General features: G+C 44.8%; 1 protein-coding gene and 1 pseudogene across 2 annotated transcripts in view; one reads left to right on the forward strand and one right to left on the reverse strand.

Moving 5' to 3' along the window:
* Thsd4 (thrombospondin type 1 domain containing 4) overlaps positions 1-16,377 on the forward strand; it is a 694,201-nt gene that overhangs the window by 527,022 nt on the left and 150,802 nt on the right. The gene's annotated exons all lie outside the window — the stretch shown is intronic.
* LOC101601165 lies at positions 1,932-2,389 on the reverse strand (annotated as a pseudogene).

Raw genomic sequence — 16,377 nt, forward strand, 5'->3', positions numbered from 1 at the left:
TCAAATAAATAAATAATATATTTTTAAAAAAGAATACATCCACAAACATATATTTTTTTTAAAAAAGGGAAACTTCTCCAAGAAACCCCTTCTAAAATACTTTGTGCCGTGGTGGGCAGAGAAACAGCAGAAGCTGTGTTATTTTCTGCCGTTGATGCCTGGATCCTTTGGGGGAGGGATGCTTTGCAGCAGTGTGATCCATCATCATATATTCCTTGTCACTTAAGGTCCTGTGACAGTGTGAGTGCAATTCAGAGGACACAATCTCCAGCAAGGAAACGGCATAAATTGCTCAAAGGAACAAGACCTCCCAGAAGTAACATATTTCAAATGACACTCATAATGTGGTTGTCCCCACAAAGGGGATAAAATCTGAAAACATTTCAAAAGGGTTAGCAGAAAACAGGCAGAGCTGGGTGACAGCTTAACCATCAGGGATATCCAAGAAGGAAAGAGTCCCCCAAAGCTCTAAGGGAAACCAGAAATCTCAGCCACACCCACAGAAGTGTGTTACTAGAAAAACACAGGCCAGGAAGGGCCACATCATAAAACAAGGTTGGGGCCTTTGTGTTTATTTACTTACTTATTTTAATATTTTATTTATTTTTAAGCAAAGAGAAAGCAAGTATGGGTGCACCAGGACCTCTGGTCACTGCAAACATACTCCAGATGAGTGCACCATTCTTTGCATCCGGCTTTATGTGGTTACTGGGAAATCCAACCAGCGCCTTAGCCACTGAGCCATCTCTCCAGTCCCCATATGTTTTTTTTTTTTAATTTTTAAAGTTTAGTATCTTTTAATGTTTAATAGTGTGTGCACAGTGAAGAAAATTATAAACAAAAAATACAAAGAAGAAGCTGGGCATGGTGGCTCATGCCTTTAATCCTAGCACTTAGAGGCAGAGGTAGGAGGATTGCCATGAGTTCAAGGCCACCCTGAGACTACTTAGTGAATTCCAGGTCAGCCTGGGCTAGAGTGAGACCCTGCCTCAAAAAAAAAAAAAAAAAAACCACCAAAAATACAAAAAGAAATAAAGAAAAGAAAAAGTACAAAGAAGGGCTAGGGAGATGGCTCAAAGGTGCTTGCACGCAAAAGTCTGCCAGCCTAGAATTGATTCCCCAATAGCTCTATAAATTTAGTCAGATTTGCCGGGCATGGTGGCACACGCCTTTAATCCCAGCACTCGGGAGGCAGAGGTAGGAGAATCACTGTGAGTTTGAGGCCACCCTGAGACTACATAGTGAATTCCAGGTCAGCCTGGGCTAGAGTGAGACCCTACCTTGGAAAAACAAACAAACAAACAAATTTAGTCAGATGCACAAAGTGGCGCATGTGTCTGGAATTCATTTGCAGTGTCAAGAGGCCGTGGTGAACCCAAATTCATCCTCTCTCTTATACTCTCCTTATCTCTTTCATAAAGAAAGAATTCTTTGCTGTTGTTGTTTTTTGAGGTAGGGTGTCTCTCTAGCCCAGACTGACCTGGAATTCACTATGTAGTCTCAGGTTGGCCTTAAGTTGATGGCGATCCTCCTACCTCTGCCTCCTGAGTGCTGGGATTAAAGGTGTGCGCCACCATGCCTGGCTCAATCAAAAAATTTTTTTTTGGTTAAACAATTTTAATCAATTTTAACAGTAAGCAGTAAAAGTGCAATTATAGGGATGGCTTAGCAGTTGAGGCGTTTGCCTGCAAAGCCAAAGGACCTTGGTTTGATTCCCCAGGACCCACGTTAGCCAGATGCACAAGGGGGCACACATGTCTGGAGTTTATCTGCAGTGGCTGGAGGCCCTGGTGTGCCCATTCTCTCCCTCTCCTTCCTCCCCCCGTCGATCTCTCTGTTTCTCTGTCAAATAAATAAAAGTAAGATTAAAAAAAAAAACGCAATTACATGGAAAGCTCCACATTTTACTGCTGAAATGGTCTTCTCGTTCTTTACTTGTAAGGGGTTGAGGATGGAACCCATTCGTGAATCTTCTTTCTAGTGGTGGAATATGGTGCATGCTGTTCTAGAGTTCCAGACACATTGAGCTTATGGTCTGTCCAAATGAATTTACGAGCAGTAGTTGGTTTCGTTGTTGGAGAGTCATCAGCCACGCAGTAAAGCCAGTGATGCCACTCAGGAGGCACGATGCTTCCGCCCGCATCCCAGAATGTTATTTTGTCATTCATTTCAGTAGTGTACATAATCCATCAGTGACGGCCAAAAATAAATAAATAAATTAAAAACCTGCTTGTGGTCTTCATAGGATTTGCTTCCGTATTTGTCTTCCCCCCACTAATGTACCAACTCTCACATCATTTGCCCAGAAGAACACTGGCCAACGGCCCTGGGCCCCGCTGTGGCCGGTGAGCTGCGGCAATCTGCATTTCAGAATTGCCACCAATCCCATGTTTTTCCACTCCCCACCTGCCGGGTGCGCTGTGCCAAAAAGTATTATTTAACAAAAGAACAAAAAATAATAATAATTATCCTTCCACCATCAACGTCCTGCTGGACTTCTCCATCATCTTTCTGGTACTTAACTTACAAAGGCAGTTTCCATCTTACTTTTAAAACTTCCTGTCGACTGCACTTTGAACAGTATCTGACGTTCCATCCCATAAGCATCTCGGGATCTATTCATCCTCCCAGCCTGCCATGTGGCCCACTTGGGTTGTTTCCTGTTTATGTAAATACAAAGAAAGCTGCGATAAACATTCTTGTCCACAAACCCTCTGCCTTGTTTTCGATCATGCCTTTAGCATTAGTACTCATAGTTGGAATGGCCGGGTCAAAGGCATAAGCATTTTTAAACCTCCTGATCACTATCAGAGCTAAGTGGCTTTCCAAAACAGGTCCTTCTAATCTATGTTTCCGCTGGCAACATTTCCCCCCGCCTACTCTCCAAAAGGGAAAATTATAATTTAAAATTTGATAGCGCTTAATCCTCACTTATATCCTCCTGCAATGAGTATGGTGATTGGTGTCCCCAATGTGTAGATAAGGAAAATGAGACCAGCGTGTGTTCTTTGTCTTGCGTCATAGCTTGTTGGATACGGACGTAGAACGATGGCCCAGTTCAGCTACGAATTTGTGAGCATCTCTTCCTGCCCCCCCCCCTCTCTCTCTCACACACACACACACATATTCCGGTTATGTTTCACACTCCTGGAATATTTTTAAATTTTACAGTTATTTATTTACTTATTTGTACGTGTGCGAATGTGTGTACCGGAGTCTCTCGCTGCTGCAAATGAACACCGATCCCTGTGTGGCTGGCTGGGGAATTGAACCGGGGCCAGCAGGCTTTTCAAGTAAGAGCTTTTAACCACTCAGTCATCTTCCCAGCCCCTCCTGGAGGATGTTAAGTCTGGAAAGCAATGTAACCTCTAGGGTCCCTGGCTTGGTCATGTGGCTGCTGGCTTATCGGGTAGTAAAGAGGCCACCGACTGCCAGCTGAGGGACCCAAGAGCTTCTGGGCGGCACACATTCTTATGCACAGCGTCAATGAGCTGCAGACTGGTTACTGTGCAGAGAGGAAGATAACAAAACACAGGGAAAAAAAAAAAAAGAAAACAATGCAAGTCATTAATGCTAATAAGTAACATGTCTGTGAGTCCACCCGAATTAGTCAACAAGTCTGACCCGCTGCAGCCCTTTTGGCTCATAATTCTGAGCAGGGTCATTACATTCGTGGTAAAATTGAAATGCTCTCAGCCATATCTCTGACACTTCCCACATCTCTCTTCAGTGTTTCAGGCCTGAAGGTCACAGGTGATGCTCTTCAGGACCCAGGGTCACCTCCCGGTTTCACTTGAACTGTGGCCAAATGAGCCACATGGCTTTGATTTGCTGTCTTCAAAGACCCGAAGAGACCAAGTCGTCTCACTTGGTCACACATGGAGGGAGAGTATAAGAGTAATCACAATCAGAGCTTCCATTTATTGAGTACTTACTGTATGGCAGGCACTTAAGCAAAGTCAACTCCCCCCCCCCCACCCGGGCCTTTCCCCGGCATCTTTGGGGCCCAGGAGGCCAACCAAATTAAATACAGGCTCCCTGGCATAACTTCCGAAACTATCATCTGCAATAACGAGGTGAAAACTGTTCGCAAAAAAAGTTTAAATCATCTGTTTCCAAATGCATGCAGTCATGCACATTGCTCCCCTAATTTCGAAGATACAATGGCAGGAAGCGGGAGGAAGCGTCTCACTGACAGTACTGGCAAGTGACCTGCCTGTCCCAGAGGACGTGGGCGCTGCAGAAGCAGATGACCCAGTGAAGGTGCCTCTCTTGACCCAGGGACCCTTTGGCCCTCTCCATCTTTCCCATGGGATTTTCACCTTGCTCCTACCAAGAAGAGGAGATATCACATTTCATAACTATGTGTGAACTGCAGCGAGCCACCATTGTCCAAAGAATTTTTTTAATTATTTTATTTATTTGAGGAAGTGAGAGAGAAAGAGGCAGAGAGAGAGAGAACGGATGGGCCAGGGCCTTCAGCCACTGCAAACGAACTCCAGACGCGTGCGCCACCTTGTTCACCTGGCTTACGTGGGTCCTAGGGATTCCATCCGAGGTCCTTAGGCTTTGCAGGCAAATGCCTTAACCACTAAGCCATCTCTCCAGCCCTGTCCAAAGAATTTTAACTCTTAGGAAGACTGGGATATACTCAGGGCAAAGGGATTTATTTTTCTTCATGACAAATATCCTGTGGCAGCAGGGCTCAAATTAGCAAAGGGACATTACCCTTGGAGAGAGTCTGTCCTACAGTCAAGGAGAGGTTCCAGTAGACATGGGCTCCCGTGAAAATGAGTTCTAGTGGAAGGAGGTTCTACAAAGTGGTCACAGATATATAGGACCTTCCTGATTCCCGTAATTTATTAACATTCTCTCTGCCCAAATGTAAACATGACTTATATACATGTATATGCATATATATGTATGTATATGTACACTGTAGTATTCTTATACATGTAAGAGAGTCTCCTTTTCCATTTTGAAAAAAAAAAATGTCCATCTTGTTGCATAATGAAAGACTGTGCTCTGAGTGTCTTTACTCAAATGTAAGTCAGAGAGCAGAAGAGAGCAGAGTATAGGGAGAATTATAATATGAAAGTGCTCTGTCTAGGGAGATGCCCCTATGTGATTTGGCATGTATGTACACATCTATAGTTGTATCTGTGTGTGTGTGTCTACTTGTGAGTAAATGTGTTCATATGGGGATGGAGAGAAGAAAGACCTGGGTAGAGTGATGATCACATGAATTAATAGTGCACTAGCCACTAGTCTTAGGGTACAACTATTAAAAAATTATTTACTGGGCTGGAAAGATGGCTTCACAGTTAATCACTTGCCTGTGAAGCCTAAGGACCCCGGTTTGAGGCTCAAATCCCCAGAACCCATGTAAGCCAGATGTACAGGGTGGCACATGTTAAAAGTACTTTAAATATCACAAAGCGGCTGGCGAGATGGCTTAGCAGTTAAGACACTTGCCTGCAAAGCCAAACAACCCAGGTTCAATTCCCCAGGACCTATGTAAGCCAGAGGCACAAGGTGACACATGCTTCTGGAGTTCATTTGCAGTGGCTGGAGGCCCTGACATGCTCATTCTCTCCCTCTCTCCTCTCTGTCTCTTTCTCTCTCTCTCTCCCAAATAAATCACTAAATAAATAAAAATATTTTTTTAATATCCTAAAAGGTTATGAATTGGTCCTACAGCCAACACACTAGGCCTCAGCCTTGATTATGACACGCTGTCAGCTGTATGATCAGATCACTACTGTGATACAAATATCAGCAGGTGGTGGTTCCAGGAAACATCTCTTCAGTGTCCCCACCTTCCAGGTCATTAGTGTTACTGAGCAGATCTCTTGTTTTGTGCATCAGGCATCTGGAAGGTCTCGGGTTTTCCACTGGACGTGAAAGGTGTTTGCCATTTTCCTTGGCACCACAGACTAAGGGTAGGATCTCTGCCTCAGCACCCCCTTCCCCCGCCCCGTTCACATCCACAGAAACACTCTTGGCATTTTCCTTTTTTGCCATGGACATCTTATAAACGCCTGCTCTGTGCTGAGCCCTGGAGAGCAGGTCCAGATGTGGGAGACTCAAATCATTAACAACTAGCCATTGTATAGAATGACAGGTGAGCAGTTCACGCATCGTGGTGGAGGGAGAAGGAGGAATCCTGCCTGGTAGAAGGTTTTGGAGGAAACGACATGTCTGTGGGGACTCATAGAATGCTGCTTCTTTTGCCAAGCCAGCAAGAACATCAAGGCAGAACCCGTACCATGTGCACAGGCTGCAGTCTGGAATGTGTATGATCCGATTAAGGAATGGGAAAGAGTATGGAATGCTTGCATCCCAGGCCATGCTGGAGAGGGAATAATGTAAGTTGAGGACTTGGGAAGGGGTGGAAAATGGCTATAAATTAGGCTGGAAAATGAGGCAGGGACCAGGCCTTGGAGACCGTGAGCTGAGCAGATGAGTGGCGGCTCTTGGCCGAGAGCTGCTGTTGTCCCCTGGCGTTTACGTCAGTAGATACCGCAAACCACCTGCAGGATCAGACGTGCAGGCCCCAGGAGCGCTGCGTCATCTGAAAGGTATCTCCAGTTCCCGAGAAGTCGGCAACCCTCAGAGACCTGAGAAACGCCAGCTGTGTGGTCGGCGAGGAACCAGGAGGCCTGGGGGACCTTGGTCAGTGTGATCATTAAAGGAGAGTTTACACCTTTTGTAGAAAAGATGGTGATGCGGCTTTCTAAGTCCTGGTTTGCGCACTCCCCGGCCCCAGTGGGAATAACGGCAGTCTTCTACACGCCTCTAGTGTAAGATGGTGTCTTGATTTTTTTTTTTTTTTTTTTTGAACTTGCGTGTTTCAAAGATGGCCGCATGGAGCTAGGGAACCTGGAATCCGAAGGGCAGGCCAGAGGAAACCATTATGGTCTCCCAGGTTCTGTGACGTCACATGCATTGTCGGTGTGGCGCCTAAGACTTAGGAGGTTGTTTTTGGGGCAGACACCCATGATTCTGTGAGTGCAGCTGTTGACAGAGGAAGACGGCCATGCAGCTGCTGAAACTTGTGACCCAGGACTGCGGGACTGGAGGGAGGCCATTCGACGTCTCAAGGTCTGTTAGGCCTTCTCAATCTGACAGTTGAAAGGGTCACCCTCAGAAAGAGGCCCCAGCTGTGAACCCATTTCCCGGCAGAGAGTCAATGCATTGATGTGTTTCAAAGGCTCAATCCGGGGCCCTCCAGAGAACACAGTACAAGGAGCATGAACGGCTGAATGTGTCTGACGACAGACTGCTGTCGTCCTTAATCTCATAAATTGTACTTGGGATAATCATCCTGTCTCAAGAGATGCTGCTGGTTTCTTGCAGGGCTTTGTCCTGTAGTCACATGTATAGCCAGGGTTAAGAATCTGTGGAGTCTGCTTCCTTACTTATAAAGCAACGTGACATTCACCTTGACTGCTGGAAAAGCAAATGCACTTCCACAGGCTAATAGACATAGCCAAGGGCATAACATTTGCATAGGCAGGGCTCGTGAAGAACATCTTTAGCCACAAGCTTCCAGGACCTCATGTCCTAGGAGAGTGCTGCACGAGAAAGTTTTATAGCAAATGAATTGAATGGCCTGGGAGAGTGCTACACAGGATAGCAAACGAGTTGAAGAAATAACACATTTTGTAGATTCATAAGGCCTGCTGACATAGTAAGGACTAGGATGTTGTTTATTTATTTATTTATTTTGAGAGAGAGAGAGAGAGAATGGACATGCCAGGGCCTCCGCCACTGCAATCAAACTCCAGACACTTGCGCCACCTAGTGGCCATGCACGACCTTGCGCTTGCCTCAACTTTGTGCGTCTGCTTACGTGGGATCTGGAGAGAGATTGAACACGGGTTCTTAGGCTTCTCAGGCAAGTGCCTTAACCACAAAGCCATGTCTCCAGCCCAGGCTATTGGTTTTTATTACGTGTGTGTGTGTGTGTGTGTGTGTGTGTGTGTGTGTGTGTGTGTGTGTGTGTGTGTGGAAGGTGATGTGTGTATGTGTAGTGTAGGCACATATATATGTCTTGTGGAGTCCCATACACACAGACAAGGTCTCTGCTCCCTTGTAGGACTGGGAATGACCAGCTGTTTTACATAGGATCTAGAGATTTGAACTCTGGCAGTCTCAGGCCCCCTCAGGCCCTCATGTTTGTGCAGGAAGTAAACTTAACCCACTGAGCCATGTCTCAAGCCCAGCCTCGGATATATTGACCTATTAAGAAACAATTCACTTTAAATAATTTGGCATTTCTGAAACTTGTTTGTTGTCCCAGAACCCATTCTTTGTTCCTTTCTGCTTTAACCTATTTTTTTTTTTAAAGGATTTAGAGCACATACAAGAAATGCTGGTTTGGAGAGTTAAGACAATAGGATCCATTATCAGTTGTCTTTTCTCACGTTGGACTGTGGTGAACCAATCATCGTTAGCCAGAAGATGCACATGGGGCCACATATTCAAGACAAGTCACTCTCTCTCTGCCCAAACCTCTCCCCCTCACCACATCCACTTGAGCGCTCTCAGTGCATCTGCAGCTCCTCCTCTGCAGCCTCCCTGTGCAACATGGCTGTGTTCTAAAGGGCTCCTGTCTATCCCCAGGGCTGTAGCCCATCTCAGCAACTAAACTCATGTGGAAATTAATATGCCAATAAGCCAGTCTGGGTTTAGTAGAGAGTGATATCGTATTTGAGTCAAATTCCCAGATGAGCCATACGCCTGCCTTTATGTAAGTGTAAATATCTCCTCTGGCCTTTATATGGCACTTGACGTTCATCTCTGGCCTCTGAATATGGCTCGCTGCCTGTAAGCTACACCATGAACTCATGAATAAATAGACCATTTTCTCTGTCTTCCTCTTAGTACAGGGAACATTTATAAATTCAACTTTTTATTATGAGAGAGAGAATTAGTGCACCAGGGCCACCAGCCACTGTAATGAAACTCCAGATATGTACGCCACCTCGTATGCGTGTGTCACCTTGCACATGTATCACCTTGTGCATCTGGCTTATGTGGGATGTGGGCAGCCAAACACGAGTCCTTAGGCTTCACAGGCAAGAGCCTTAACTGCTAAGCCATCTCTCCAGCCCTAAATAAAAAAAAAAAAAAATTTTTTTTGGTTTCTTGAGGTAGGGTCTCACTCTAGCCCAAGCTGACCTGGAATTCACTATGGAGTCTCAGGGTGACCTCAAACTCAAGGCGATTCTCCTACCTCTGCCTCCCAAGTGCTGGGATTGAAGGTGTGCACCACCACACCTGGAAAATTCAACTTTAAAAAAAAAAAGTTTTATTTATTTATTTATTTGAGAGGGGAAAGGAGAAGAGGCAGGTAGAGAGAGAGAATGGGCACACCAGGGACTCCAGCCACTGCAGATGAACTCCAGTTGTGCCACCTTGTGCATCTGGCTTTACATGGTACTGGGGAATCAAACCTGGGTCCTTCGACTTTGTAGGTGAGTGCCTTAGCCACTAAGCAACCTCTCCAGCCCCTAGAAATTCAACTTTTAACCGGAAAAGCCACTTTGTGCATCTGGTTTTACATGGGTACTGGGGAATCGAACCTGGGCCATCAGGCTTTGCAAGCAAATGCTTTTAACCTCTGAGGCATATGTTCATCTCTGTGATTCTTTTTTAAAGCAGTAGGGAACAAACTAACACTAAAAGTGGGCCTTCTGGTGTTTCTGTAAGTGCAATCCAATATTTCCCAGGTCAGTTGAACTTAAAACATCTGGATTATCTTTGATTCCCTCTCCTAAACCATCTGTGACTGTGTTGTAAGTTAGGAAGCACAGAGTGAACCCAGAAGGGACATTTATTTCTTCCATGTCCTGCTCAAGAAATTGAATTGATTTTACTAACTTTACTTAATTCTTTGAAAGTGTCTCACAGACATCTACAAACATTTCTTTCAAATGTTCCCTCATAACTCTGGCTTCTCTACAGAGCATATAAACCTTTCACCTTTTAAATATTCCCTGGCTTAGTTGAGTATATTATCATCTGAAAGCTGTAAATGTTTTTATTTTGTGAATCGGTTAACTAATTTTATGACAAATCCATCTTTATCCTCATTACTTTCTCTCGTAACCCTCCCACTCCTGGTGGATCCCTTTTGCTCCCCAACGGATCCCCTGCCAATTTCCAGGTCTTTTTTCCCCCTTCCTTTCATCCCTCCCCTTCTCCCTTGCTTTCTTTTTTTGTGATCCACTGGGTTTAATTAGAGTTGCTTATATGAGCATGGGCTATTTAGCAGGACATGAGGAACTTTAGCAGCGGTGGTACCACTGAAAAACATGCTCCCCCCCCCCCTCAGCAACCACCGACTGCCAACAGCTCTTCAGTGGGGGGGGGGGACCTCATAAGCCCCTCCCCCACCCATGCTAAAGTCTTGCACAGGTGTTGTGCAGGTAACCAAGGAGCCTTCTTCTGATGGATAGTCATGTCTGTTGTTGTGGTTTCAGTATGAAATGGCCCCCAGAGTTTTATTACTGGTCTCCAATACAATGTTCCGAGGTGGGGCTTCGGGGGAAAAAAATGGTCCATTGGCTCACGAGCATTCCGACCTCATCAATGAATCCACTGATGGGCTCATGGCTGAATGGGCCATCGGGAGGTGCGAACCGTGGAAGATGGGGCGTGACTGGAGGAAGTAGGTCACTGGTGGGGGAACATGCTTTTGAAAGATATATAGGTGTCTTGTCCCAGCCTCTTCTTCATGCTTCTTTCCGCTTCTCAGCCACCAGAAGGTGAACAACTCTGCCTCCCTAAACAACTCTGCCTCCCTATGCTCCCTACCTGCTGTGAGCCTCTCTCTGCCTTCCATTACCCCCAAAGCAGTGGGGCCAGCCTACCAAAACCTCCAAAACCATGAGCAAAAATTAACCTTTCCTCCTCTACACGGATTTGCTCTGTTACATCGTCACAGCAACAAATATGTGACCGACACATCTCATTAAGGTCTACGCCTAGACCAGAGGGGTTTTTTGTTTGTTTGTTTGTTTTGTTTTTCCAGGTAGGGTCTCACTCTGGCCCAGGCTGACCTGGAATTCACTCTGTATTCTCACGGTAGCCTCAAACTCACAGCGATCCTCCTGCCTCTGCCTCCTGAGTGCTGGGATTAAAAGCATGCTCACCACACCCCTCTAGATCAGAGTTTTAAACTCCCTGCCTAGACTTGGGTTCAACCCTGATCTAGAGGTCTCAGGAGAAAAGAATAAAATTTGCTTCCCACCTTGAAAAGCATCATTTCCACTAAAAAGAAAAGTCTGAAGTCTTTAAAAAGTTTCTGGGGCGAAGGAGATGGCTTAATGGATAAAATACTTGCCACCCTAGTATGGAGACCAAAATTCGGATCCCCTATACCCATGTTTAAAAAAAAAAGTGGCCGGGCGTGGTGGCGCACGCCTTTTATCCCAGCACTTGGGAGGCAGAGGTAGGAGGATCACTGTGAGTTCGAGGCCACCCTGAGACTCCATGGTGAATTCCAGGTCAGCCTGGGCTAGAGTGAAACCCTACCTCGAAAAACCAAAAAAAAAAAAAAAAAAAGCCAGGTGCACCAGCACATGTCTGTAATCCCAGTTCACCTATGGAAAGGTGGAGGTGGAGACAGGAGAATGGGACACTCACAGGCCAGCTGGCCTGGATAATGCAGCGGTCCACAACAAAAAGACCCTGCCTCAGCAAGGTGGGAGGTTCCTGGTGTGGTGGCGCACGCCTTTCATCCCAGCACTCGGGAGGCCGAGGTAGGAGGATCACCGTGAGTTCGAGGCTACCCTGAGACTCCATAGTGATTTGAAGTTCAGCCCGGCTACAGCCTCAAAAAAAAAAAAAAAAAAAAAAAAAAAAAACACAGGAGGTGGTAAGTGTTGACTGACGCCCTAGGTTGCCCTTTGACCTCCACACGCATGCCGTGGCACGTACGTGCTGGCACTCATGCACACACGTACACAAAGACTTTTTTTTTTTTTTTGGAAAAAGTTTTCTGAAACTAATTAAATCCAGAAGTGTTCTATTAGAAGATATACTTCGAGTACAAGAAGAAAGCAAGGGGTCAGTGGTGATTAGAATCGCTGTAGACGGTTCCAAGAAAAGGCAAGATGTTGAGAGGAGATGAATATATTGTCTTTGGATCTTTGTACTTTAAAGGCAGAATCTGCGGTCCTTTTTTTTTCTCATTTCAAAGGAGCAAGGCAATAAACTAGACTCGAGAGAAGAAGCACCCACCAGAGTAGAGCAAATCCAGGAGCCAGGTGTGGTGGCGCATGCCTTTAATCCCAGCACTTAGGAGGCAGAGGTAGGAGGATTGCTGTGAGTTCGAGGCCAGTCTGAGAATCCATTGTGCATTCCAAGTCAAGCTAGGCTACAGCAAGACCCTACCTCGAAAAATAATGAAAAATAAACAAATCCAGGAGACGGAGAGATGGCTCAGGGACTTGCTTACAAAGCCTGATGTCCTGGGTTTGATTCCCCAATACCCGCGTAAAAGCCAGATGCACAAACTGGTACATGCATCTGGAGTTCATTGGCAGCAACAGGAGGCCCTGGTGCGCCCATACTCACTATCTCCCTGTTTCTTTCTCTCAAATAAATAAAATTTTTTTTAAAATCCAGAGCTGGGGAGATGGCTCTGTGGTTAAATGCACTTGCTTGCAAAGCCTGCTGTACTGGGTTCAATGTTCCTGTAAGTCCAGATGAGAAAGTGGTGCATGTGTCTGGCATTCAAGAGACTTTAGCACACCCATACACATTCCCACAGATACATAAATGTATATTAAAAATAAATAAGTCTGCGCTGGAGAGATGGCTTAGCGGTCAAGCGCTTGCCTGTGAAGCCTAAGGACCCAGGTTCAAGGCTCGGTTCCCCAGGACCCACGTTAGTCAGATGCACAAGGGGGCGCACGCATCTGGAGTTTGTTTGCAGTGGCTGGGGGCCCTGGTACGCCCATTCTCTCGTCTCTCTCCTCCTCCTCTTTCTCTGTCGCTCTCAAATAAATAAATAAAAATAAGCAAAATAATTTTTAAGTAAATAAGTCTAATTTTAGATTGCATTGATAAAAATGGAAGGTCCTGGGTAAATGCAGTCTTCTTTTATGCTCTGTTGTGAGCAGTTTATTTTAAGGACTGTGATGAACATGTTCAAGGGAAAGTGGCTGGGACCAATACTTTCAGGTCTCTCTCCAGAGAGTACAGTGGAAAGAAGAATGGCATGGTTAATCTGAAGTAGGGCAAATAGAGGTGGGCAGAAAGATGTGGCAGTGTCATCCGTACAGCTTTGAACACTAGGGATCTGTTCATTTTGCGCTTATCACGGGAGAAGTTGGGCCCATGGGGAGAAGTCACAGGGGAGGCATTCAGTCTACTATCAGGACGAATGTGCTAGAAAACAGAATTGCCTCCACATGCAAAGTGCTCCCGTCACTGCGAATGTTCTGGCAGTGGCTGGTCACTGTCACAGAGAAGGGTTCCTGCAATAGGTAAGAGGTATGGACGAGGTCATCTTCATCCCAGGGCATCTGAGCACCCCACCTCATCCATCCTGAATAGCACTAACTCTCTACCAGAAACCTTTTCCAGGGGCTGGAGAGATGGCTCACTGGATAAAGGCACTTGCTTGCAAAGTCTGATGGCCCGAGGTTCAACTCCCCAGTACCCACATAGAGCCAGACGCACGAAGTGGTACATGTATCTGGAGTTTGTTGCAGTGGCAAGAGGTCTTGGCCTGTCCGTTCTCTCTCTCTGTCTCTCTCTCTCTCTCTCTCGTAGATAGGTAGGTAGAAAAGTAAAGGAAAAAAATTCACATTGTCTTTTTTAGGTCGACTGCTCACATTAACCCAGACAATAAGAGAGACTAAGAAGTAGAGGCGACCTGTCACCAGAGACTGCCCAAGCTATAGTCACTTATAACTAATAGAAACTGATTTGTGATTAGCAAATTGATATAGTGAATCATACTTCATGATGAAGGTTAGTAGGATAGTGACAGGCCGGGTGTGGTGGCGCACGCCTTTAATCCCAGCACTCGGGAGGCAGAGGTAGGAGGATCGCCATGAGTTCGAGGCCACCCTGAGACTCCATAGTGAATTCCAGGTCAGCCTGAGCTAGAGCGAGACTATACCTCAATAAATAAATAAATAAATACATACATACATACATACATACATAAATAAATAAAACCAAAAAAAGAAGAAGAAAGAAAGAAATTGATAGTGACAAATCACCAAGTATGAATTAATTCTTCAAATTTCTCTCCTCCAGTTGTTTTAAGAACATTTCATAGCAATGTTCTTTTCAATAAAATCAGATGCAAGCCAGAAATAAATGAAAGGAAACATGAAATTAAGCTGTAATAATTTGTAAGTTATTCATTTGAAGTTTTTCCACCATCTTTTATGTTTAACTGCTGTTTGTGTCGTCATTTCTCATTGCCCTCTCCTTTTCTCTTTTCCCGCCTGTCTTTCATTTCCTTTCATGTTCTTTCCCTATAAGAGTTTAAATTTTTAAACTTTCTCAGGACTCAATTATAACATCATTTTTTAAAAAATTTGCGTGTGTGTGTGTGATACCAGCAAAGTCGGGAGCTGCTGCCTTTAAGAGTCCAGCCGAACCCAGGAAAACAAACCCACAGCCGAACACTTGACTTTTGGTTACATGCAGAAGTCAAAAGAGGGAATTGATATGCAGGTGTGGGGTGAAGCTGGTCTTAAAAATACAAATATTCAGCACTCAGGAGGCAGAGGTAGGAGGATCGCAGTGAGTTCAAGGCCAGCCTGAGACCACATAGCGGATTCCAGGTCCGCCTGAACCAGAGTGAAACCTTACCTCACAAAACCAAAAAGAAAAAAAAATTCAGATATTATTAGCTCTAGGCCCCCAAAGGTGAAACGATTGTCATAAGATGCTTCCTAGATTTGTGAGTTTTTGCAGAGATGTCTCCCTGTGACATTTAGTGGCTATTTAATGACACAAACAGCTCTCTGGGCTAAATTGCTAACATTTGGAAAGCAAGGTTACATAAAACAAAATTGAATTATAAAAGCAATTTTCTAGTTTGCTCTGGCATTTCTTGATTTCTGTTTATCTTTTTCCTCAGAGGAGTCATTTATTAGTCTCTTGTTCGGCTGCCACAAGTTGCTGTCCAAAGACCTAAACCATCAGGGCACACTTCGGCATGACAAGGGTCTTTATTGTCTATCTCTAGTCCTAGCCCAAAGCTTGAAAACACACTCAATCACGGAAAGATCTGAAACCAAGAAGTGTCTAAAGGAATCTTTTGAAGAAGGAAATAATTATGCTTTATTTAACCCAGGCATCGTAAAACTTTTCCTAGTGCTGTTGGATATAGAATTAGTTAGATGTAGAAACAGTGTGAACTGATAAGTGAAACTTAAGGATGGGGAACTTTCCAGTAAAAGTGAAATGTGCACACAATAAAAGCAAGCAATTCCATGTTGTGGCATACCCTTTAGGGTACCTGTTTCACACAGGCACACTTGAGCAGCAGTTAAACTGAATAAACTCAATGGATATGTGTGGAGATGGGGAGAGGGCAGAAACCCAGTGACTAAAGATACCTTACCATTATGAAAATTTCAAATAAAATACAAAACATTACCGTTAAGTGCATGGATACACCCCCAGCTTCTCAGGCTGCCTCTGGGGAGGGGGAAGGCAGTGGAGAAGAAGACAAAAGGCTATAAAACATTATTGCAAATGCGTTTCCTAATAAGAGAAAATTTAGCCTGGTGTGATAGCCCATGTTTTTAATCCCAGTACCTGGGAGGCTAAGGTAAGAGGATGATCTTGAGCTTAAGGCCAGATTTATGCTATAGACTGAGTTCTAGGTCAGCCTGTGCTGGAATGAGACCCTAACACACAGGGAAAAGAAAAGGAAGGAAGGGAGGGAGGAAGGGAAGGAGGACAATGTAACCATAAATTAATCTGATGGACACTTGGGTGTTATTTTTATACTTTTCTGCATCTTTACATATTTACTAAATATAGTATAAATCCAAACCAGCATTTAACTAAAAAGGACACAGCCTGATAGAGAGCCTGGAAAATAAGCTGGGTCCTTAGTTATTATTAAACTCATTATTTTCTTTTGTCAGAAGCTAGCTCCTAAGATTTTACAAATGCTTGTTGTTGAAGGATTTAAGTTCTGGTGGCAAAATTTTGATCCCTGTCGGTGATAAGTTGAAATTTCCATTGCGTCCATCATAATACGCTGTTTCTTCAAATGTACAGCCCCAAGAGGGACCTGCAAACCGATGACAAAGTCCACCACCTTTTTATTTCAAGGAGGACTTTAATAGGAAGAAAGTGACACAGACCAAAGCATCCAAGTCGGAA

This window comes from Jaculus jaculus, chromosome 10, assembly GCF_020740685.1.
Source record: "Jaculus jaculus isolate mJacJac1 chromosome 10, mJacJac1.mat.Y.cur, whole genome shotgun sequence".
Lineage (NCBI taxonomy): Eukaryota > Metazoa > Chordata > Mammalia > Rodentia > Dipodidae > Jaculus > Jaculus jaculus.